The 26243-nt window shown below is 45.1% G+C and overlaps 2 long non-coding RNA genes across 2 annotated transcripts; both read left to right on the forward strand.

Moving 5' to 3' along the window:
* The first annotated feature begins 2091 nt into the window (after positions 1 to 2091).
* LOC103682207 lies at positions 2092 to 8047 on the forward strand. Its single transcript, XR_573373.2, has 3 exons — positions 2092 to 2204; positions 7450 to 7551; positions 7778 to 8047. It is a non-coding gene; the product is annotated as an uncharacterized LOC103682207 (long non-coding RNA).
* Positions 8048 to 8641: 594 nt separating this feature from the next.
* LOC121100105 lies at positions 8642 to 24658 on the forward strand. Its single transcript, XR_005831821.1, has 3 exons — positions 8642 to 10488; positions 22666 to 22778; positions 24575 to 24658. It is a non-coding gene; the product is annotated as an uncharacterized LOC121100105 (long non-coding RNA).
* The last annotated feature ends 1585 nt before the right edge of the window (positions 24659 to 26243 follow it).

Consider the following 26243-nt stretch of genomic DNA (forward strand, 5'->3'; position numbering starts at 1 on the left):
GATCAGTGTTTGTGCTCCTTATCCCTCCATTGAGGAAAATACTTCTTTCTCCAGTCTCTCAATCTGGATCTCATAGTCAGTCTTTTCTCTCTCTCTCTCTTTTTAAGATTTTATTTATTTGAGAGACAGAGAGCAGGAATAGGGGGAGGGGCGGAGGGAGAAGCAGGCTTCCCGCTGAGCAGGGATCCCGGAGAAGGGGCTCGATCCCAGGACCCAGGGATCATGACTTGAACTGAAGGCAGACGCTTAACCAACAGAGCCACCCAGGCGCCTCTCTTTTCTCTCCTAATAGCGAAAGTTGTCCTGCTGTTCTGGGTTTTCAGTGGTTTTGAGGAACACTTCCGGTAGATCCTCTGTAACCAGAAAATACTTTTTGCTTCGAGCCCCACAACTGTGTTTTATGGAATTTTCTTTTTAAAAACAGAACAAAGAGCAGTTGCAACTGCCAGTTCCTTGGCTCTAGTTGTTTCGTTTTAGGCCCTAAATGGTAACCAGACACTGACTCAAATTCCGTGGCCCCATGACCACCCTCCCCCCCTTTTTCCCTTTTCCTCTTGAGGTTCATTATTTGCTGCAAATTAAAACGTTCTGGTTGGAATGAGTGAGTATAAAGAGACAGGGCAGCAGGGAGCTCCGGTTGTACTGAGGGATTATATCTCAGGGAGGCCTTCCTCGCCGGTCTCTGATATGATTAATCGGCTGAACGGAGCATAGCTTTGTAGTTTGAGGAGATCGGTTTTGAAAGGAAGTCGGCTTTCCTTACCCGTGACACTTGGGTTTTAAAAACAATGTCTCAGAATATTGGAGACCCTTCGGTTTCGGCTTTATCCAAATACGAAGCTGTTGTTCATTCATCCGTTCACGCGCTCGCTCACTCATTCGTTCATCCTGCGAAGAGCGACGGCATGGCTGCCAGACCATCAGGCATTGCGCTCAGCTCGGAGAACGCCAGGGAGAGCCGCAGGACCGTCAGGCATTGCGCTCAGCTCGGAGAACTCCAGGGAGAGCCGCAGCACGGCCCCGGCTCTCTCCGCTCTCACAGCCAAGTGAGGCTGAGAAATAAGAAGCCGGTAATCCCATGCGCGAGCGCACATCCTGGAGGAGAGCAGGGTCTTTGCAGGGCACAGAAGAAAGTGTCCCCTCCCCTAGGCCAGAAGGAAGTGTCCCCTCCCCTAGGCCAGGCTGTGCGTGCCTGAGCGTGAGTGCGCGCAGGCGCGCTCTGGAGGAAGACTCGTGAGCCGGCGTATGAGCGGTGAGAGGCAGTTCACAGGGCAATGGCTGGGAGTGGGGTTTGTGTATGCTTCCAGGGGAACACGTTCCCATTCCCGACAGAGGGAACGACGTGTGCAAAGGCCCCACGGAGGAATGAGCACAGTGCACGAGAAGAAGTGAATGTAGGCCCGACAGGCTGGGTTTCTGGGTGTGATAGGGCAGCGGAGCAACGGGGACCCAGTTATAGGCCAGGACGAGAGACTGAGTCTTTGTCTTCAGAGCTGCTGATAGGCTCTGCCCCAGGAAGTAATATGCCAAAATTTGCAGTTTGAGAAGAGCACTCCTGCTTTAGTGTAGGGAACAGATTTTCAGGAGGCTGGAGTGGATCCATGCAATCACTCCAACCAGGGCCAGGATGGGGGGCACGTGGGTCCCTGCGCTGACAGGATTATAGTCTGGTGAGTGAGGACAGATAATCAACGAACACATAGATTAAGAGAAAGGTAAGTTCTGGTGGTGATTAAGTACAGTAATAAAAAAAATAAGTCAGCCAAGAGGCATCTGACTGATAGCGTGGGTTGATGGGGGCCGGGGCCACTGCTGACACCAGTTCCACAGAGTTTTCAGGGAAGATCTCTCCAAGGAGGTGAGATTTTCCTCGCTAAGTGCAGCATTTCCCCCCTTTTTGGGTTTTGCGTCTTACCTGGAGCAGAGCCTGTCACCTTATCAGCTCTTTGGATGCTTGTCCGTATGTGCTGACTCTGTAAATGGACCTCTGGACACCCCCAATTTTCCTTGGCCTTCAGGCAGTCATGCACTGTGTGAGCTTGAAGGAACTTTCTAGATCATCTGATTCACCTCTCCCATCTTACAGGCAACAAAGCAGAAGCCTGAAGAGGAACTGTGCAGGGAGTTAGCCACCACATCATCCTAGCATGCAGGCCACCTCACCCTGGGGTCAAAACCCCCTACCCCACCATTTGGTCTTCTTGGTAAGGATGGGGGCACAGCTGTGCTCACTGAGGTCATACTGCCTGTTTCCAAAGTACTTTACACTCTTGGGTGCGTAGGAGACTCCAAATACCTGCAGAAAATGATTAATGATCTTTTTTTTTTTTTCCCCTCCCCTGGCATCTCCTAATGCAAAAAATCTTGGACAGCAATCAATTTAATTTAGACTCCAGAAAGTGCTACTTTTTTTTTTTCAATCTGGCTTATGTTAATGATATTTTTAAAACACCCTGAAGCTCTAAAGCATATTTTAAGACCATGAAATAGCATTACAAAGCTTTTGCCATTTACTTTACGGAGTTGCATGGAATGCAAAGTCAAAAAAAAAAAAAAAAGAACTCTCTTTTCCCTTGGTTTCCTTAAGTGCTACTTTTTTTTTTTCAATCTGGCTTATGTTAATGATATTTTTAAAACACCCTGAAGCTCTAAAGCATATTTTAAGACCATGAAATAGCATTACAAAGCTTTTGCCATTTACTTTACGGAGTTGCGTGGAATGCAAAGTCAAAAAAAAAAGAACTCTCTTTTCCCTTGTTTTCCTTAAGATTTCAAACTCAATAAGACATTTCTTATTGAAGATTTATAAAAATAAATATATGTATTTTTCCATAATTGAGTCTTATTGGTTAAGGTTTAATCTAGAACATAGTTTTCATGGTTGAGTTGAAAATCCCTTTGGGACTCATGGTATAACCTAATTTGAAATAACACTTCCTGAGCTGGATTTAATTAAAGTTCTTTTATATTGGATCTCTTAGGAGATTCCTCACCCCCTCCCCCCTTTTTTGCAAATTGTTCTGGGAGAAAAATCTCAGTGCACTTGAAGGCATCAGATTTAGTCAAGGCCATAGGCATTGAAGAAAGAATTAGATAGTATTAGATATCCTGGTGGAAAATATTTTATTGATGAATTTCAGATCTATCTTACTGCCTGGAAGTGTCTTTTTCATTTGAATGAGATAGGCTGTTTATTGTCTCCAGTTTCAGATGAAGAAATTGAAATCCAGGGAAATTAAGTGGCCAAATTCACGCAGCTAAACCAAAAGCGTTATGACCATCAAGTGGCTTGAAGACATTTCCTATGGCATTTCAGTTTAGATAAAACAGATGAGCTTGGTGGAGGGGGAGCTTCATTGGGAACCAACAGTCAAGCTTAGAAATTCATGTTTGAATATCCCCTTGGGGCTTTTGTTTCTTCATTTGTGTTTAACAGAGCAGAATGGCACAGGAGAAACCAAGTTCCCTGAGTCCATTGAGGAGAGTAAATGCCAGCTTTTCCTCAAAAGTGTTACAGAAGTTAGGGGGCTGAGATGCACTTGGCTTCACAGCAGGATTGCAGAAAGCGGCAGGTGCCGACGGTCTGACCCAGGTAACCTGGTGTGCTAGTCTCCTGTGGTTGCTGTAACAACAGCTCTGAGGGCCAGATATCCAAAATCAGCTTCACTGAACTAAAATCAGAGTGTCAGCAGGGGGCTCCCTCTCCAGGCTCCAGCGGGCAATCCATTTCTTGCCTCTTCCAGCTCCCGGTGGCTGCCACGATTCTTTGGCTTGTGGCCGCATTGCTCCACTGTGTCTCTGTGGTCACAGTGTCCTCTTCTCTGTCTGTGTCAAATTTCTCTCCACCTCCCTCTTATAAGGATACAGGTGATTGCACTTAGGGCCCACCCCAATAATCCAGGATAATCTCCTCATCTCATGATCTTGAACTGAATCACGTCTTCGAAGACCCTTTTTCTGTATAAGGTGATATTTACAGGTTCCGGGATTAGGACCTGATATTTCAGGGGCCACTATGGAGCTTGTCATACTGAGCCTGGGTCCATCACGCTGACATCATATATTTATGGCCAACAGAGGAAAAGGTTACGGGCAAGAGGCCAACAGAAGAGAGCCTTCCTGCTCTCCAGACTTGGGGTAGAATGTCATAATCAGTGTCTGGCAGAACAAAAGACCAAGGGTAAAAGCTTAAGCAATACAAAGCTTCAGAGTGACCACACTGGCATGATTACTGCTGAGTTTGTTTATGAGAGGAAAGAAAGCAGCCATGTTGGAGGCCTCGGGTGGTTTTCATATCCTGGAAGTTATGTAGAAATAGTTGGAGAGGAATGTGTTATTCAGGAGTGTAAAACGATTTCTTGTTCAAACAGACCGCAAGGCTTGAGAGACGAAAAAATTCTCCCAGAGAGCAGAAATGTAAAATGCCCTTCAAAAGGTTATTAATGTGGCCCTTTGGGGACAAAGGCACACATCATCCCAAGTCTCCCATTGATTTGACCCCATGGAGACTGGTTGTTGGGGAGGCACGATGAAAGAGAAGCATCCAGCCCTGGTAACCAAAAGTTGTGGTGAGGAGCGGTTCTCCGTCCTGACTTCATTCATAAGTCAGGAATGGAGGGGGATGAAGATGCCCAGTTAGTGGAAATGACACATTCTTGTCCATTTACTTGCTTTAGATGAAAGAACAGCACCATACTGCTCCAAAATAAGTAAATAAATAGATAACAGTAACCACGCTTGATCTCTTATAAATTTCAGAAGCATCTGTGGGCATTGGCAGCAGAAAGAAGCTTCTAGGCCATCAACCTCACTGCCTTTCCAACACCTAAGAAATGAGGATGAGGCTTTTCATTGAGATTTTCCAAATGCACATCAAGAGCGTTTCTGAGCTTCCCATGGGCCTTGGTGGTTATGTTCATGACAGAAAAGACTTTTTCTCACACTATGATCTATTGTCTCTCAAAGTTCCACAACTCCCTGAAGTCCCAAATGTCTTACCTCTTTTCATTTCTTTCCTTCTTCCTCCTTCCCTGATCATCATAAATAATTTCATACCATCAAGTCAGTTCCAGAAATGATGTTCAGGTAGAAATTCTTACCTAGCCCCGGTTATCCAACCCAGCCCTGAATAGAGGTCCTCAAACTTTGGCTGGTCCTCTATTTGGCAATATTGTAATTAAAGAGAATGGCTGGTCTAGACGCTGTTTACAAGGTTTCTTCTGGGACCCCAACTCAGTGACTTCGAGCTTCCGTCTTGTGTCCTCTGGGGACTCCAAACACTCCGCATCCCCTGCTGATGTTTCAGCCAAATGAACAACAACACCCTTGCTGTTTCCTGTCAAAGAGCTACGCAGTGGAGTGACCTGTATTATTAAACTGTTTGAACATATCAAAGCATAAAGCATTTTTTTTTCTTTGCCAGAGGGAACTCTGTCAAGGACAACTCCATTCCAGGGTACAACAATAGCGAAACTGAGCAGTCCTGTGACTTGCTGCCCCATCAGTGACAGTTTTGGCCAAGACCAGCCTCGAGGACCTGGTAGATTTTGACCCTTTGTCTTTCTTAAGGCTGCACTGTGGAAATGATATTCCTGTCTCGTCACATAAATGCCTTTCGTGTCTGCCCTTTCAGAGCCCACTTTCCCCCGAATGATCAAGCAGTTGAACTGCAGTTGCCCCCTCCGTTGCGTAGGACATTCGCAAATGTCTCCTTGATTACACTTCCACTAGACTTGATTGGCTGGTTTAGTAACCAGGCCGAAGACATTGCCTATAGGATTTGTCTGATGGTCAGTCACTGATAGTGAATTTATTGAAACCTTCCAAGTATATTCTATTCTTCTGAACCCGACTCAGACCCTGCATTTGGAATAAAGTCTCTTAAACTCCCCACCACGGAGTGACCTTTTATTCCCAGAATGTCTCTTGCTCACAGGTGCAGGGGCACCGCACAACCCCCTCTTTCTCTACCATAGCACACTGGCCTGCCGGAGCTCAGATGGGGTTGCTGCCACAGTTTTCAATGTGATTTCCAGTTGAACCAATTCAATGGGCACAAATATCCCTCATGGGAGAAATATAGGTGTCTCTGGAGGAATGTTTGCAGGGTGACGAATATATTCGATATAATTATTTTTCCACGATATACAGTACAAGACAGAGTGGCTAAACTCTTCTTAGCCTGGTGGTCTAGGAGATCTCCCAGACTGATGGAAAATCATGGATAAACAGAAAATAGAGAAAGAAAATATATATATTTTAAGATTTTTGTTTATTTATTTGAGAGAGAGAGAAAGAGTGTGAGCACATGAGTGTGAGGAGGAGGGGCAGAGGCCGAGGGAGAAGCAGACTCTCTGCTGAGCTGGGAGCCCAATGTGGGGCTCGACCCTGAGATGGTCTGAGCAGAAGGCAGACACTTAATCAACTGAGCCACCCAGGCACCCTGAGAAAGAAAATATATGGGCATGAGTTAAATAGAGGACGGCTGCATGGCCAGTTTTCTCATTCTGTCCCAGATTACACTTATTGTTTAGAGATAAATATGTATAGCACCCCTTTCTTTTGCTCTTCAAGTATCTTGGCTTAGATATTACATGCTAACTCTAGTTAAAAAAAAGGTTGAGAAGCAGTGGTCTGATAGACCTCCAAAACAGTTCCCAGAGTTGTTATATTCAAGGTGCAATATCTGGGAACAGAGTTTGGGTAGGAGAAAGGTTTCACAGCAAAATAAATTCTACTTTTGTTCATGCGTTGATCTCCAAAGAGATCACCATGGTTAGCTGCTTGGTGCTTGTGAACATATAGTTTCCCTTGGCTCCGGGACATGCAAAAGAAAAAGGTTGTCAAGAACCAAATACCATTTTGGCACCTGAAACATTTAGCTCTCATAATGAGGGGAGTGATGGGGACCTCGTAGTAAAGAAGAAGTAGGAGAAGGGAAATTTAAAAATCGGTCACATCTTTCTTTGGACTCTCTGGATATCTACTCTTCGGTGACTCTATTTCTTAATTATCTTTGTTGTCTTTATGCAGTACAATTTAGACAACTCTTGCTTCTAACTTCCTTCTTCTGCAAGGAAAGGGGGCAAAACATAGCCCCGTGTGGTTCCTACCTGCAGCTGGGACATACAGTTATTCTTTGATTCGTCATGGGGAGGGCTTGGCCCTGTCTACCCCTGAGAAAAGTTGACCGAGTAGTTTTGCCTCACATCCACGGACCTGGGTAAGAATATGTCGTAACATGAATTGCAATTAGTTATTAGTTTTTTCAATGCATGCATGAGAAACTATGATTTAAACAATGAAAACAAAAACAATGGCACCAAAACAAGATCAATGCTTGGAGCCAAGTTGCTCAAGTGACTCTCTCCAGTACTTTTTTCTCTTCCTAAAATCTCATCTCTGGATTTTGACATGTTAATTTCCTCCCTCCCTCATTTAATTTGTAAGCAAAGAAATAAGGTGACAACCCATCGCCAACAGCTGTCCAGAACCCACCGCAGCCCGTGTGAGTCCTGCCGGACACCAGTTGTCTGACTGTGAGTCTTCCTGGTATGTTCAGAGAAACCTGTACTTTTTCTGTTTCAATTAGTTTTATAGATGTTTCAAGCTGGGGCCTGCATTTTTCTGTGGTAAGCTCACCCCTCAGTGTTCCCCTGGAGGCTTACTAACCTTGTCCATATTCATATTTTATGTGAGCTGAGCTGTACAAACTTGCTATTGCCATTTGCCTTTTTTTTTTTTTCTTGCACTGAAATAATCTGCTTTTCCCTTACAGCAAACCTGGGCTTCAACAACTTGAAACTGGTCTACGGACTGAAAGAAGAGAAAACTTGCTCTGTGGTTATCACATGAGAAAGAAAAGATATCCAAAAATTTAAGAGATTAGCATTGTTTTGTTTGAATCAACACATATGCCAAGTTATCTGTCCTCCATCAGCATGGCTCACAGGGGTCCTTGGTGGACAGCTTCCCAGGAGGTTGGGTCTTAGGGACAATGTTTGTAATTCAGTGCTATTTGTGTTCAAATGAGTCTTCAAAAAAACTGGCCAACTCCGTTTTTTACTTTCTGTGGTTTTCAGTGTCTATGTCCATTGTTTCTCTAACACAGGAAGGTATTCTGCCTGTTTGGGCATTCTTGCAGTCCGACTCTGAACACAGGAAGTAGGGCTAAATAGTAAGGGAAAAATTCTTTGAGACTTTCTCTTTCTGCTTGTCCCCTGCTCTTGTGGCAGATGCATGCCTGAAAAGAAAAGGTAGACAGTTATCTATACAGTTTGGCTCAGGGTTACAGAAAAGTTGCCCCGAATTAAACATTTCTGCCCTATTGGCCTACTGGGGCACTTAAAAATCCCAACCTTTAGACCATACACTCTTAATTGTGGCATGTGGGTTTCTAGGAGTTGAAATTAAGAAACCCGCAGAAGGTTATTTAACAGTTCCAACTCTTAAGTGTGTCCTTAAGTCTCTTCCAGACTAGGCCCTGTGGCCAAGAATGGTGACAATTGGGTTAAGCCATTAAAGGCTTTTGTCTAAACACTAATCTTGGGGGATGGGAAGAGGGGGAGGGGACCAACAGTGCCAGTGATACCATCAGGTGTGATGGCCTTACTGGGAATTAACTCATTGATTAACCCAGTCGCTTAGGAAGGCCCTGGAGAAGGACCTTGACTGGCCCATCACATGATTCCCCCTATGTGTGGACAGAGTTCATGAAAATATACACCTGAAAAATGTATTGTTAACGATTTAGCAGCCTTATTGAGATATGATTCATGTACCATACCATGTATGCATTTAAAGCATGCAATTTAATGATTTTTGGTATATTCACAGAGTTGTGCAACCTTCATTTAGGATTTCCTCGCCTTTCCATTTTGGCATTTCCTCCCTCCACAGTGTTCTTGGACTAGATATTGGCTCGCCCCCTTCTCGTCATTCAAGTTTGTGCTCAAATGTCGCCTCTAAAGAGCAAAAGAGTTTTCCCTTCCCTAAAATAGCACCCTGTCTGATTTCTCCCTTCTCCCGGCTTTAGTGTCTCCATAGCCCCAGTGTCCTGTGACAGTCTTGTTTGTGTGGGTCTGCGGTCCTCGGCCCTCTGAGGGCAGGACCTTTGCCCTGTCCTGGCTGCTTCCTCAGTTCCTGGGCCCAGGACTGGTTAGAATTAGCAGCTGGAAGGAGGAACAAGTGTTGGGGGCTCTTCTTCCTACACTCTGTAGAGACAGAGGCAGAGGGGAAGTGACAGGAGCAGCAGCGACAGAGAAGGGCTGCCTCACTGCAACTGCTTCCTGGGTCACACATCTCCCAGCTCCTGACCCCGGAAACAGACGCTGCCCCGTCACCCGGTGCTGCCAAGGAGAGGGCAGGAAAGCCCGGCGTGGGGTTCTGGGGCTTTGAGCTCTAACTTTGTGTAGGACCTGCAGAAATGATCTGGTCTCTCTGAGCCTCTGTAAGATGAATACATTGGACCTCTGGTGCCTTGTAGTTCTGACCTTCTAGAACTCTGATGGAATTCTCGGAGGGGGCGTACCAAGCAAATACAGGTAAGGTGCACTTGGGAGGACTCTACCTTTAATAAATCCTGTCTCTGTGGCTGCCTTTGCCAAGTGAAGCTGCATTTCTCTCCTCCTTCCCCTCCACTTCTGACTCACACCCTTTTGGAAGGATGGAGTTTTCTAATGCCTGGGGTCTTAGACCCATGGCAGAAGAAGGGTGAAATAAAAATTGTGCTTTGAATGTGCCATTTGAGCTGGAGCTAAATTGAGGAAAAGCTTTGTCTGTGAGTTTACAAACATACAATTAAGGCTCTTATAGTTATCTAAATCCACTTTCTTGCCTTATAATTTCATGGTTAGAAGCATTACAGTTGTTTTTAGATTTTCATTATAACTGCATTATAACCACAGACGGAACCGAATAGTGTTTATTTGTGTAACAAATTATGCCCCTCAGCTAACTTTCCTGTGTAATTTGCATTGGGTGTACATTTTGCAAAAAAATATACATTGGTCTGAGAGCCTTCTCCCTTCCTTCTCTCTTCCCCCCAAAGCAGCTCCAACAATAGAAGGTTGGGGACCAATGTGCCCAGAAGGGCATTTCATTCACAAGTGTATCACACGTCATTTGACGTGTGAACAACGCAAGTGCCTGCAGACCGACAGACAGACCCGCAGAGAGAGAATTGTACTGAGACCTGAATTCGAACTCCATTTCTTCAACATCAACTAAGTAACTCGAAGTCAGCTTACTTCATCGATCTTTTATTCCCGTTTAGCTCTGGCCCCAAAGCACGCCCCAAACACGCTCTTCTAAATTACAGATATTTTGTGTAAAACCAGGATAATAGTCCTCTGAGTTGCTAGTGAGTTGGAACAAGATAATGTCTGAAATTCCATTGCAGATTGTGAGGGGTCTCCTGAGTACATGCTAGAGGTGATGGAACGACAGGAAATGGTGTTGTCTTTCACATCAGGTGAAAATCTGTTCAAGGTAACTTTTTTTTTTTTTTTTTAATCTGCACGTATGGCATTTGGGTCTCAGAGTGAATAAGGATAAACTTTCCATGTGCCCATTGGAGATACTCTGTATGAGCAAGGACTGCTGTCAACCTGGCTGACCATATAGGGTTCCTGGTAACAGAACTGAAACTTGCGATGGGGATGTATCCCTTTTTGTGTTATTTTCTGGTTCTTCTCAGCAATCCAGATTTCCATTGTGACCACATTGCCTTTGGGTGTCCAGTGATTTTGTCCATAGCTGATTTTATCCTTAGATGGTACTTTCTCTTTGGTCTCACAGACCACCTGTGACAAGTGGCGGGAATGTCTGAAGCGGCAGTAAAGCAGAATTTATTAAAAACAAATTAAACATAAGTAATATATTTACACAATTTGAATTGATTAGCAACTTGGGTGGGAGTAATGTTTTAGTTCAAAACGACATACGAGTTCTAGATAAATGGCCAGGTCCATAACTAAGCCTTACACATTCTGGATTCCTGGTGAGATAAAATAATCACGAACATATAAAAATAATGTAAATACCTTACATCAAACTATTGCTTTATAGTTCATATAACACTTTCAGATAAATCATTCTCTGAGAGATCTTGCCTCTGCTATATCCCAGCTGATGATTGGCAATGACCTTTTAGCTCAGGTTCTTAATTCGACCCTCTCAGAGGGGGGGGGGAGTGGCCTGGGGTCATCCTTCCAGCAAAACTCCTTCTAGCTCAAAAGAATCTATGGCACTGGTAACTTCTACTTTTATTTTTTCTGCTTTGTAGATTGGAAATGAGAGGAATCGTGGGTCTCTTGTAATGGGATAAGATGACTTAATTTGTAATTTTCAGAGAAAAACACTAATGCGCTCCTTCTGTGTGTTGGGCACTTTTCTAATGCCAAAGTGAAAAGGGCACTTCCCGGACCTTCTCGCGGGGAGTAGGGCGGCCTACTGCCCGGGCCTCCTGCTGAGACTGGGAAGGTCTTGGGCACGCCTGGACCAGTTGGTCACACCCAGTGGGCAGGGCTGAGCATAATGAGTTAAAAAAAAGCGAACGAGGTAATTTCAGGTAGTGACAAGTAATGATACATAAGTAGCAAATGCTTAGGAGGAAGCTATTGAGTGCATTTGTGGGTGGGAGCCGGCTGGTGCTTCAGTGTGGGTGCTTTCAAGGATCCCCCAGGAGATCACATTCCACCCAGGTGGGGAGGGACGAGCAGGGAGCAGACATGCCCGGAGCTGCGGGAACGGTGTTCTGAGCAGCAGGAACAGCAAGTGCAGGTATCCTGAGAGGGGCAAGAACTTGGCCTGCTCGAGAAATAGAATGTCCTGGAGGCAGGGGGAGGGGTACAGGCTTTGTGGACCTCGCAGAAACTCAGACAATAACAGTGATAACTGCTGTTATATTCTGGGCCCTCCTTCGTTTCATTACATCAATCTGCACAGTAACCCATTTTACAGATAACGATCCTGAGGCACAGGGACTTTAAAAACCAAAGTGTCTTGAGTCACCCCAAGATTCAAACCCCAATGGATAGTGCAGAATCCACGCTTGTCATCGCAGGCTTTACTGAGGGGAACCCCTTGGTCAACGTGGAGGTGCGTCTGTCCACCCGAACTCTCCATGCCCACTGATGCCCACATCACCTATAAGGACCATCTTTGTCGATGACATGCCCCCCACCCCACTCCCGCCGTGCCGTTTCGGCTTAGCCGGCAACAGCCGCTGGACGAGGCCTCTCCTGCCTTTGGGGCCTCGTTCCAGCACTGAATGAGGGGAGTGATGGGACGGCTTAGAAACGGTCACTCTGTGTGTAATCAGGTCACTTCGCTGAGAAAACATTTCTGTTTCAGCTTCCTTCCTTCCCTGGGTCTCATCCAGGGAACAGTGTTTCTGACCTTCTGAGCCACAAAGGCCGGAGATAATGGGGCACAGCCGGTCTACGGACTCAAAAGAGGGGAGAGTCTGTGGTGAGAGGACACACACACACACACACACACACACACACACACAGGATAAAACTGTTAGAGTCACTAGCCAGGCTGTCACATTGCAAATGTACTTAGAAAAAGAAGGCTAAGAGACAGATGAAAGCTTTCCTAGTCTGTCATTCTTTTCTGATTGCTTGAGATCCCCGTTCTGCTCAGAGTGGTACCGAGGAAGAAGGTACTGGGCTCGCAACAAGTGCAAAGAATCATGCAGCTGCTACCTTTCCTTTCTGTCCTCACAGCTTGGCTGGCATTCAGCGCCAGCGCGGCCAGCGCGGCGTCTGGGGATTGGGTTTACTCTTACGGCCTCAGCAGGTGTGCCAACAGCATCGAGAGATGGGTTTCACACTTTCTTTCCAGGCTGCTTAAGAATGAGAGAGACCTTTTCCTATAGGAGAAAAAGAAACACCTTCTAATTAATTAGAGCCAGAGATGAAATATCAAAGCAACATGGAAAATTCAAAAGACTGGAATTTTGAACGTCGAATTCTGAAATTAATTTGTAAGAGATGTAATCAATTACTTAGGCCTCAAAACAAGGAACCCTGAAAGATTTTTCAGAATCATCAGTTTTTTGTTTTTTTTTTTTTCTTTGTCACAACGCATAAAATGGTGGCTTTCAGTTCTGGGAACCAGGAGAAAAATGCAGAAGGAAGGTCATGTATTTTGTTTTAAAATGTTCTGTACTGTTATTTGGTTTTGACATTCAAATCTCTCTTTTTTTGTAAATTCCTAACTCCCCCCAGCACAACCATGGTTCTTTGACTTTTACAAACGTACTGAATAGAAATCCTGTTTAATTACAGCCTGGCTCACGTGTACTAAGGAGTTATATTAATGACCAAAATGCTGTTAATTAGTAACTGGAGACAGATTTTGTGAAGAAAGGGAGATGGAGAAAATTTGGGGGTTCAGGGGAGAAAGCTAGATTCTTTTCCTTTTCCTTCCACTCCCTGTTTCAGCTGCAGGTTTTCCCAAGTTAGGGTGGCCGGGGGGAGGGGTGGCATCCCTGTCAATGTAGGGGACATGGCAGGGAACATGCATGAGCTCTCCTTTTCCTGGTAACGTCTTTGCTGCTCTCCATGTCTCCTCTGGACACTCACGGTAGTATCCCTGAGGTGTGGGTGCCACTGTGAGGAGCTGACTCGCATTCTGGTTCCAGCTCTTACAGCTGTGTGACCTCAGCCATGTTACTTACATTCTCTGAGCCTCCGTGTTCTTATTTATAAAAAAAAATGGATGTATCAACAGTTCCATAGGATTGTTAGAATTAACTCAAATATCATATGGAACCATCAGGAACCCGATGTTTAGATTATTATCACTTTAAATCTAGAGCATTGCGTCAAAGTCAGAAGTAAAGGACGTTGAGGCATTGGGCAGATGGCGTTGGGCATGTATGGAGGCTTGGTGGGGTGCTGGGTGTAGCAGAAAGCTGGGGACCCGTGTGAGGCTGGCTTTCCCCCGTACCACTCTCCTTTGCCGTCTGTTGCCTTGTGTCAGCTGTGTTCCCACTCGGGTGCTGTCGGGCTTTTCATTCCTCTGTCAAAGGGCACATCTGCTTCCCATGCATTTTCAGCCCGAGGCAAATCTTGAAGTTAGTCTTAAATGTCCCTGACAAAGAGCACTAGACTCAGAAGTGGAAGAAACGAATTCTAGTCTCGTTCCCTGGGTCACCTTGGGTGAGCCGTGTCAGAACGCAGGTCCCTCGATGTCAAGTTTACACGCTCTGTGATACCTCACGTGCTTTGGGGAGGAGACTAGGTAGGAGACTATGTGTGTCAGACCACTTTGCCTGCTCTCATAGTAATAGTCATCATAATAATGAGAAATAAAGTTGCTTATTTTCTTCCCTGGGCCCAGAGCTCTCCTGCTGTCCATTCGCTACCTTCCCAGAGTCCTCCCTGCAAATGCTTTGCTCAGACTTATTCCATATTCAAGGTTTTTTTCAGTTTTTTTCTTCCTTAGTCTCTATCCCTAATTCATTCACACACACACACACACACACACACACTTGACTTATCCCATAATCCTTAGGGTCTCACTCCCAATTAGTTATCTTGAAAAATGTTCTCACAGGATTTCCAGAGCTGTTGATGGGTTCATGTAACACAAAACTGCTTTTGGTAGAAAATACCAGACCACGGCTCAGCCAACTTTTTCTGCAAAGGGCCAGTTAGTACATATTTAAAACCCTATGGGCCATACAGTCTCAGTTGCAGCAGCTGAACTCGGCCATTGGAGCAGGAAAGCCATCGTAGATGATACAGGAATGAACGCACATGGCTGTGTTCCAATAAAAGTTTATTCGCAGGAGCGGATGATGAGTTGATCTGTTCTGTGAGCTGTAGGGTGCTGACCTCTGCCACAGATAAAGAAATGAGCAGTGGTGGTGATCTCGGACGTTTAGGCAGGTTACTAGCAAAGAGCTTTAGAGCCGGAGAGGGCTTTGACGCCCCCTCCCTTCGACACCCCCCCCCCCCCCCCCCGCCTGACTGTCCCCAGGACACGGGCAGGGCTGGGTAGAGGCTCTCACCCTGGATCCCCGCAGTTTGTCGAGCCAGCGACTGGCCTGGGGTGGTTTGGAGGATGGAAATTTACAAGTGGGCCGAGAGCCCTGTCTCTGCCAGGCACTGATTCAGAGTTCAGGGATTAAGCCTCTGGCGTGGGGATTAATCTGCAGCCTCACAGGCTCGGACCTTGGCGGCACCAGACGCGGGCCAGGCCCGGTATAGCACGTGCTGTTGGCCCTGAGAAGCTCCTCACCCCGGGAGTGTGGGCCTGAAAGTAAAGAAAGAAAGAAGGGGCCAGGTTTTCTGCTTTCAATCTTGATTTTTTATATTTCTGCTGAATCTGAGATGAGAACATACTTTGGAAACAGCCAAGGAGCATGAAGGAATTTATCCCCAAGGCCAAGAGTGAGTAAACTGCAGAGTGTTAAGTTCTCAGTAGGGAAGCAGAGAAGCGTAGGCACAGAACTCACATTCCATCCCTGCGCTTTGTTCTGCGGGCTCCATGGTGCTGCTTCCTGTGGGTCTAGAAAATGACCCCCATTTCCAGGAGTTCAGCGTGCATGGGCCAGCACACGGGATCTAATACAAAAGGAGCTTTTTGTCGCGTACGGTCATGTTTGCACCTCCTGTTGTTGTCAGACATCCAGGAACACTGTCTCGGAGAGCCCTTGAATGCTAGAGCTTGGAGAAGAGGTGTCTGGGTCAGTAGGGACCGCTGGGTCAGTCCTTTGTTCCTCACAGAGGGCCCTGAGACCCAGAGAGGGAGGTGAGTGGTTTAGTCAAACACTGATCGGAGGCGAATGAAAGACTAGAATCCAGTTCTCTGGGCTTCCAGTCCCGTGGTCCATTCAGTGCACAGAACTACGCTCTTGTGCGTGATGATAAATGTAATGGGGATACGGGCACCCGTAGTGGATTTAAAGTTAAATTAAAGAAGTAGATATGCTCTTTGCCTTTGAGACAGAAAGAAGTTGTGGCCTCATTCTATAACTCTAACTTCATCAAATCATATAAAACACAGCTTTTGTTGACTTGCATGGAGGTTATCTGTGTATGCTCCTGTATCAGTCAGGGTAGGCTGAGTTACGTGGTGGTGACAAATGACCCCCAAAGTTAAGTGGCTTACAAAACCAGAGTTGTATTTCTCACTCCTGCTACGTGCCTGTTGTAGGTTTCTGTGTTTTTCTCCTTACCTCCTTAGTCTAGGACAAGGCTCGCAAAGCTGCCTCTATCCCAGGGTTGGAAAACTCTAGATCATGGGCCAAATCCAGTCTGCCATCTACTTCTGTAAATATAAATATATTTCATTGAAGCACAGATATGTTTATTCATAGGTATGTTTATTATTTGTAGATATGAAACATAGATATTATTTACCACTGCTTTTGCATTATACCAACAGAATCAACTATTTGCAACAGGGGTAGTATGGCCCACAATGCCCCAAAACTTTACTTTCTGGCCCTTTACAGAACCAGTTGGCTGACCCTGAGTCAATGTTGCACATGGACAGGAGAAAAAGAGAGCTAACTACAGGCTGGTTCTTGAAACTTCTTCCCGGAAGCGACACACGGTCATTTCTGTTCACATTTCCCACACTCAAGCAAGACACGTGGGCCACTCTTGAGTTCAACAAGAGGGGCAGAAAATCAACCTATTTCAACCTGATTTATATTTTATTTGTACAGAAGTGGACTCTCTCTAACTTAAGCAGAAGAAAGATTTCTGTGAAGGGTATTGGGTAATCACACAATTGGTAGGAAGGCCAACAACCCAGGCCCCAGCAGGAGAGAGGAGGAAGCACCACGATCCCACCACAGCCATGGCCTCTGTGAGTTGTGCCCTCTGGCGTCACCCGCACTCCCCTTCCTGAGCCACTGTGAGTGACTTACACTTGGACCTCAGCCTGCATGTCACTCCCTCAAGATTCAAAGTGCTGAGTGGGTGCCACTGACTGACCGCATTTAAGTCACGTGGTCATGTCCCTGCAGCTGAAGGGGCAGGAAAATGAGTATTCAGGTTTTGTGGTTTTTTTTTCTCCTTTCATCTTTGAAAGGGGGAAGGAAGGGCCCTTACGTATACAGACTTACAAAGGGAGAAAGTTCATCGACATATAGGAATCCTTGCCGGGAGCCTGCAAAGCCCAGGCATCATTTGTTCTAATAGGCAAGTGCTGGAGCTGGAGGCTGGATAGAGTGTGGCAGAGTTTAGCGTTGCTTTGAGTTTAACCTCTTCGTGGACACTTGTGCAGCCTTATCTTTCAGGACGCTTCCGGCAGGTGGCCCAGAAAGATCCGAGGAAGGTGGGGCAGCTTCCTCCCTCCTGGTTGTTCAGATGCCAGAATGACACTCGTTACCTGGACTTTTCTTATCCCCTTCCTCATCCATCCATCATTCCATTCCCACAAAAGACCTCCACTGTTTTGTAAGAAATAAGTCATGAATCTAGTCGTGGCCAGCGTGAGAGGGACAGGAAGGTATCTGGAAATCAAACTGAATATGTTTTGTATTGTTGTTCCCACTGGGGAATCCTACTGGGACTGCGCTTAGTCTGAGCACCTGTACCCTCACAGGGTGCAAGGCAGGGGTGGTTTGACAAGCGGAAGTGGAGTTTGGTTTTGAAGGCGTGAGCTCCAAAGATCCAGAATGTGCCTTCAGGCGGGGTCCACGAAGGTCATTTCGACCAGGACGCCTTTTCACGAAGGGCCTCCAGTTTGAACCTTTGAATTCATATCCAAATGAAATTATGTATAGTCTAAAAGGTTGAAAAAGAATAACTTAAAACTTTGAATCCCATTACCAGACCTTGCTCTCTACAAGCTAATATTCCTAATGAATCTTCTATGTTGTGAGTAACCCAATTGCATTGCATCATATTTTTTGCATTAAAAAAAACATTAATTTGTTTGGTGAGAGTATTTGACCACAGTTTTTTAACTCTATGTTGGTATTCTTTGAAGCGAATTTGAAGTCTCAGATTGTGGATGTGGCGTGGAAAATTCTGGACCTTTAATGCTTCCTTATCTGAGATGACTAAAGCAGGCAGGTCTAGATTCTCTAAAAGACATCAACCCCCAAACAGGAAAAGCTGGTGTGACAATCCAGGGGTCCAGGATGTGTTAGAACTTGGAGTCGTGGATGTAAGGACTCAAAACTGTTATTTGTGGTTGTGTTTTGAATAATTGCCTTGGAATGGATTAATGGTCAAGGGCTTCCTGGAAGTATGAGATGACATGGGATGGCTCGACACTGCACTTATTTGGAAATACCTAATGGAAACTATTTATGACGTAGGTTTACATTTCTTTTGGTGATGTCAAATATGTTCCAAAAATGTCTAAAAGAAAAAAGTACATCCGGCATTAGGATTTTATCAGCAGATTTCTATCCTGTCTGGATCCCAGTTTTTTGCTAAGGTGTTGGCTGGGGGCTGGAGGCAGGGCTATATCCCAAGGGTCAACAAGGATACGGTGGCTTTGCCAGGGCTCTGTAACTTGTGATGAGCCAGGGAAAGGTGGAGATTAAGCTCAGGCCACTAAATGGGAGCCCAGTTTCCCTGGTAAGAGCAGGACAGCAAAATAGGTCAGCAAGTCAAATGTCCAAATCAGATGGAAAAGAGTGCAGTGGGAGCAGGTTGGGGAAAGATGGAGGAGCAGTGGACATTTCCTTCTTCAGCCCCTCTTGGCTTTAGAGTCCGATACCACCATTGGGTTCTGGAGCCCATCCTGCCTAAGATGCTTCCATTCAGCAGGCTTCACTCCCTCTGCCAGTGGAAAGTAGAGAGTGTCTTAGAGTTGGCAATCCAGTTTCTTTTTGGGACCAGGACCCTGAAACCAAGACAAAATTCCTTGAATCCTGGATCCTACCCACGTGCCTTCAGCCCCGAAGTGGCATTCTGGGCCTGGGAGTTGCTTATCTAGAACCTTATTGCTGCCAACCAAGCTGACTCCTTTTATCTCTGTGTCTCCTTCTCTGGCATCACCTCCAAAATCAACCCTCTCTGAGGACACAAGTTCAAGTCAGATATAAGTGCCCAGGGGCGCCTGGGTGGCACAGCGGTTAAGCGTCTGCCTTCGGCTCAGGGCGTGATCCCGGCATTACGGGATCGAGCCCCACATCAGGCTCCTCCGCTATGAGCCTGCTTCTTCCTCTCCCACTCCCCCTGCTTGTGTTCCCTCTCTCGCTGGCTGTCTCTGTCTCTGTCAAATAAATAAATAAAATCTTTAAAAAGAAAAAGATATAAGTGCCCGTAACTGGCTATTATTAAGCTACCCTTTCCTTCCTTTTTCTTTGCTCTGCCAAGGAGCTTGACCAGGGAAGGAGGCGGAAGGCTTCTTCTATCACCGAGGGTCCCCCTGCCAAGGTCAGACCCGGGATCCCCAAGTGCAGTGGCTCTACCAGAAGGCTCTCTTGAAATTCTCAGAAGATGGATCGGGGCACAGTGGAGCTCAGCCAGGCCTCTGATGACCAATGGTGACTTTGTTCCTCATCTTTGCCGCTGCTTGCTGCCGGAAATGGTTTCAAACCTCTGGAGTCACGTTTGCCTTTTATAAGAATACTTTTCATGCTCAATTCCTTACCAGAGAGGGAAAAAAAGGCTCCATCCCTAGTCCATGTATTATACATGATTAAAGCTTTTCCCCTTTATTCCCATTCTCAAGGTAATTATTTTTATTGATGACAAATGTGAGACTATGGTTTCTCATCTGCTTCACGAAAAAGAGTATGCTATTAGTCAAATGAAATTTACAATTTTACTTTTTTAAAAGAAAGACTTTATTTATTTATTTTACAGAGAGAGAGTGTGCACATGCGCTGGGGGAAGGGGCAGAGAAAGACTCTCAGGGAGATATGCTATTAGTCAAATGAAATTTACAATTTTACTTTTTTAAAAGAAAGACTTTATTTATTTATTTTACAGAGAGAGAGTGCACATGCGCTGGGGGAAGGGGCAGAGAAAGACTGTCAGGGAGACTCCATGTTGAGCCTGGAGCCCCAGGTGGAGCTTGATCTCATGACCCTGAGATCATGACCTGAGCCAAAATCAAGAGTCAGACGCTTACTAACTATCCTGGCGCCCCTACAATTTTATTTTTTAAATGACCCATATTCAGTATAATGGATTCATACTATTTCAACATACTAGTTCAATCGTAGTTATTTCAGGAGCTTAGAGACCTCCTGGTCCAACCCCAAATTTTACAAATAGGAACCTGTGTCATGGAGAGGAAAAGTCAGATCAAAGTGTGCTTCGCAAATGCTCTTCCTGCTTCTTGGCCCAATGCTTTTGCTACAAGCTTCTTTTCCCTTAGCGATCCCGTCACTTCCTTTCTATGGATTGTTTTGAGCTGAAGGATTATTAAGCAATTGTATTGTTCAAAGGCTAAATAAGTACATCCCAGTTGCACAAATTGAAGCATGAGCTAGAAAGTAGGACTGTGACGTGGACATCAGAAGGTCTGAGGGCTCCTCCCTCCCGTTCAGATCTCTAATGCTTACGGTGCTTCTGTGTTTTGGCGTCAGAAAATCCAGGGCAGGGCTGAGGGAATGTTGAGAGACCCAAGGGACGGGATGGAATAAGGGGAGATGTGGGTGTGCTGGACAGGACGGCAGTGAAGCAGCGTGCAGCCGGAGGAGGCATCGGGCTGGGGGACAGCCCACAATACACTTTAAATAAATAGTGCTTTTCCAATTGGTGTTTACCAATTCTTAGCTGTGGATGTTTGGGGGAGGCTCAAGAAAATGTTTTCACAGCCCTTGGGGATCGTGTAATGAGAAGCATGTGTAAGCCGAATGTTGAAGGAGCCACACCTGGGACACATTTGACCCATGACAGATACTCATGTGGGAAAAGAGCCAATGTTTTCGGAGCTGGCCCACTTTATGGAAAGATGCCTACCCAAGCAAACACGAATGCGCAAACAAAGCAACAACAACAACAAATACCACAGAGCCTGAGGTTGAGGCATCGTTTTCTGAGTTTTCTGTACAAAAGGCTCGGCAACACCAAGCTCAGGAGGAGAAGCGGTGAAAGAAAATGCCACAGTCTGAAGGAAAGGCTGTCTCCCTTCTGCCTCATGCGGATCCCCCGCGGGGACTATCGTGTTACCGTTCTAATGAAAAGCAGGCACTTTAAAAATGACTTCATACCAAATGAAAAATGATTCTAAGCTGAGTATGGCTTGTTGAGGGGTGAGCATGGGACTCACATGGGGATATCTATGGCTCCTCTCACCCCTCCGGGCCAGGGTTTCCAGGCAAGTAGAGATGCCGCTGATTTGAACAAAAATGCCACATCAGGGGGTGTCTTCAGACTCTGCCCTCTTTGTGTATTTTGTTCTCTTTGCTACTACAATGTGAAAAAAGCAAAACCATGTCTTACTGGTCTTGATTCAAGGACCCAGAGTTCTAGATTTTATTCTGTAGCAAGTAGGGAGCCACTGAAGGCTTCCTCAGGCAAACACTGTCCTCGACTTGGGAGAAGGAGCCCTTCATGATGAGGTCTTTGCTGCTTCTTGTACTGTTTCTCAGTCTTGCACTGGAGCTCAGTTTACCAAAGCCGGGTCACTAAATGTCCCAGAGTTTCTCATACCGCTCTTCCTTTGCCAATAGGATTCCCTTTTTCTGCATGCCATTCACTCCCCGTTCATTTGGCTCATGCCTGTTCAAAAATCACTTCACCCTGAATTCCTGCCTCTATCTCTTAGCCATCTCTGTAATGGCATCAGTCATACTGTTACAGTTATGGGTGAGGGGGAGGGATTGTCTGTATTACTCATGGACTCTAAGCTCTTTGGCTGAAAGAGATGTACTCATTCATCTTTGAATCTCCAGTGCCCAGTAACTAGTCCAGCAACGGGAACACAGTAGGTGCTCCATAAATAACACTGATGGAGCGAGTCAAAGAATCTAAGGCTCATGGGTTCATAAATCTCCACCCGATTGGACAACTTTGGATACAGACATTGTTGGCTCATAGACAAGCCAGCAGGGATAACTAAATCCAAAAAAGAGAATTCTGGTTCTCCTTCTATGGTTCATGATGTCTCTGGAAGTTGCTGGAAACTAAAGACTTGCCAAACAAAAGAAATGTAGCTCATTGCAAGCCCCGCACATTCAAGAAGTTTTTGCTACTTTCCAGTGTCTTGGTTATTGTTCTCTACAGAACTCCAAGACAAATCACATAAAAGGAGTGCTATAGACTATGAGACTTCATGGTGGACTTCTCTGCTTTTGTTCAGAGTGGTTTTGGGTTCTATCCTTGGGGTGCTTATAGTGTAATTGTGAGTTTTACCAAGTAAGTGAAAACGATAATTATCAAAGAACTCTTGGGCTGATGACTGATAGCACATTTGCAATTTCACAGCTATATTTCCTACATTAATGCAAAGGAATAAGTAATGTGAAACTTTGGTTACTGTGACAAGATCTGTGAATAACATAGGTCTTCTAGGGTTATAAATAAAAACCCAGCCTTGATAAGCTTAAACAAGGACAGGGGAATTTATTTACTCACAGAGTTGTAAAATCCAGACCAAGTCTGGCTTCAAGCATGGGTTGATTTGGGGGCTCAAATGAAATCATCAAGGCAATCTTTTCCCATGGCTCAGTTCCATCTGTTCCTGTATTTGCTTCATTTCGGGATGCCATCTTGTCCTCCATAGGTCCAAGATCGTACTCTCCTGGTCCATATTAAATGTAAAAGAAGACAACGTTTCCTCCTGAAATCACGTACTCCAGTCCTGGGATTCATTCTGATTAGACCGACTGGAGTCAGGTACGTCCCTTATCCATCCCTGTGGCTCTGTGGGTTGGATGTCCTGAGGGTCCGGGCTTGTAACATTTGCTCCACTTTGGAGGCTGGGGGCAAGGATAGGGCTCCTCCCAAGTCATACTTCCAGAGGAGGGGGCTTGACTCAAATCACCAAAACAAGGGAGGATGCATATTAGAAGGCAGAAAAAAAAATCAATTGTTTTCCACTCCGTGGATATAAAGATAGAAGTACAGTTAGATTATTCCCAGAGCTTATCAAAGCACAAAAGCACAAATGCCATGTCCTGCCCATGGTCTGGGCCAACTCTGTACAAAGGATTCCTTTTTCACTGGATACTTAAAGTTTAGAAGATGGCCCTATTATATGGGGTGAAATAAGAATAAAACCTTGACTCTGAAAGGTGAAGGTACTTTCCATATGCATGTGAGATGTCTTCTTGTTGAGCACTCTTTATAACCCCTGACTATGTACTAAAAAAGGATATGTTCTAACAACTGCTTCTTTGTCAGAACTTCTTGCTTGGAAGACAGGCAAGGAAACAGGAGAAAGGTTGAAGCCAGGGGACTCTCTAGGTCTGGGCAGGAGTGGAGAGCACCCAGATCTGGAAGGAACTGGGATGAAGGGATGGACAAGCCTCTCTTCTCCACCTTTGCAACTGCATCCAAGAGGGACAGCTATGGGAGGGTCATTTATTCATTACTCATGCATTCATCTCTCAGACATTTCCTGAGCAACCTCCCCCCCAACCATGTACTGGAAATACATTATGGTATCTAGCACACTGTATCTTCTCAATAAATGTGTGCTCAATGAATGAAATCTGGAGAAACAACTTTTCATGTCATAATTAGAGATATAAGGTCAAACATGAAAATGCATCACTGGTTTACACAGTAAGTGTCAATGAACTTCTGGACTGGGGGATGTACTGGTTAACAGGTCCTCTCTGATTTGAATGGTGAGGTAAAGGTGATCAGTAAAAAGAATAACTACTAATGGTTAACATTGGAGTTTCCTAGTTATATCTACATAGTTTTCTTTGCACCCATAATCCCATTTAATTCCCTACAATGACTCTATGACTGGTTACTATTAATTATCCTCATTTTACGGAGGCAACAAGAGGCTAACGCTCATGGTCATGCAGATAATAGTTAATGGAGCCAGGGCCTTCCTGAAGACCAGTCTGCTTTCAGAGTTGAGGCTCAGTACTGGAGAGGGTGGCTGTGCCAAAAGGGCACTGGGAAGGACAGAAGTCACAGATTTATTGACATTGCCTACCAAGAAAAACTGTTTGCACTGAACTAACCAGGAAGCTTCCAATGAGGGCTTTGTGGTCTCTCTCTCTTTGTTATGTAGCAAAGCTGAATACACAAGGGTATCACTGTATTTTAAGCTCTTAGCACTGACTTCCAGTTGGATCAAAGCCAGGTGGACACTAAGCAGAAAGGACTTGAGACAGGGAAGGTGGGAGGAGAAGTGGGAAATGGGTTTTACTTAAACCCTACAGAACCTTTCCCTGTGTCTTCCCTCCTGTGGGTCTACAGTCTCCTCTGCCCTCAGGTGGAGACTGAAAATCCCAGCACAGATATTTATTTTTAAATTTTGCTTTCACTGAAGCAAAATGGTGAGTGGGGTCACTCAAGTTTTGTCATGTGCTTCACTAATGTGGGAAGAGGACAAAATAATCAAGCCAAGACCTTGAAGAACATGTCTTATCAGAGTTTTTTAGCATTTGCCAACATACAAACTTTCTGTTTTGTAATGGCAATTTCTCCTTCTTTCTATTTCTGTGCAGTTATGCTACGAGAGGTAGAGAGATGGTGGCATGCGCCAGAACATCAAAAGAAAATTTACACTGAACAGAGTGTAATGACTCTGGCTCTTTCTTTTTCATTAAAAAAAATGTGTAAGAGAGTTCTGGTCTGGAGGCAAGTTGTGTTTGTTGTTCTCAACAGCTATAGTGTTATACACCATCTGATGGCCATTTCGACTTGACTCGGTTTAACTGTTTTGAAGACCACAAGCTTCTGTCTCATGCGCTTGGTCATCATTCGGAAGCAGTCTGAGGAGTTTCCATGTGCTGTTAGAATTGGTTTTCCTGGAATTGTTAGGTTTGCATAATTCCAAAATAATCTGTAGCATTTTATTGCTGGGAAGGAACTTGGAGTTCTTGTCATGGATGGGCATGACCTACAACATCCCCTGTGCTTGATAACAGGGCTGGGCCCTCTCAGAAGCTGTTTGGCCTTGCCTGTAGGCCCCAACCTTTCAAGAGGAAGGGTATTTTCTCTGGAAGGAGGCCCTGATTGATCACTGCAATCCTCAGGCGGCTTTAACCACAAGATCCCCTGTATACCATGCTGGATACTTGATGGTTGTGGTCTTGCCCGGACTTCTTCCCACTCATAAGCACTCTCTGAGCTTGATTTTTGTTCTTGAATATTGCAGAAGACAAACAACAGTCCTTTAACACAAACCTAGCTGGAACTGGGCCAAAACCTTCGTGGGGAAGAGTGGCTATATCTTGTCACTTGAGCCTTCTGTTGCTTTTTGTATTCCTATTTATTTATTTATTTAACCTTAATGGAATCTCACTGTGAAAAGCAGTACTGTGCTATGTAAAGGGAAGTCTCTCTAGAGTCCAGGTGCCTGGCTCACCTACTTACCAGTTGTGTGATTTTGGATAAGTTACTGAATCTCTTCGTGTCTCTGATTTCCTCGTCTATAAATCAGGATAATAAGAGGAACATCGTTAAAGAAATCTCCCGGTGTATGAAATCAGATAAACATATGCCAGTACCTAGAACAGTGCCTGACATATAGAAATCATTTGAGTTATGTTAATTAGTATTATAGAAGTTACATAGAACATATAAAGAATACATATTCTCTTTCTGGACCTCTTTCCTGACATGAATTTAAGTATTTGGCTGTGGTATAAATGTTTAGATATGTTAAAAATGAATAAATGCCAGGCATCTGAGGCCATGTCTTGTAATTGGAATTCATTCATTCATTTGTTCATTTATTCATTCACACCACGCACACACTGTGGCAGGCACTAGGCTGGGCTTTGAGGGGCTGGGGAAGGGCAAGGTAGGTGCTTCCATGCACACTGAGTTTACAGTCCCCGTGGGCAGATAGCTATTAAGTGCTTGGATAATTCCTTTAAAGGAGGAGCACAAGGAGTCAGTGGTAAGGTCTTCAGCATGAGGGTCTGGGAAGGATCTGGGGGCTAGCTTTATCTGTATTCTTTCATGGGTGGGGCAGGAGATGTATGACATTTATCCACTGACCAATCAGCAGTGGCCAGATCTGGGGCTGTCCAGCTTTGAAGGAGTTTGGGAGGGAGTTTAAACCAGAGGAACTACAAGTTTCCTTTCAAAAATGAGATTTTTAAAATTTTTAAAAAAGATTTTATTTATTTATTTATTTGAGAGAGACAAAGAGAGAGAGGAAGAGCG

Source organism: Ursus maritimus, unplaced genomic scaffold (genome assembly GCF_017311325.1).
Source record: "Ursus maritimus isolate PB19 unplaced genomic scaffold, ASM1731132v1 scaffold_34, whole genome shotgun sequence".
Classification (NCBI taxonomy): domain Eukaryota; kingdom Metazoa; phylum Chordata; class Mammalia; order Carnivora; family Ursidae; genus Ursus; species Ursus maritimus.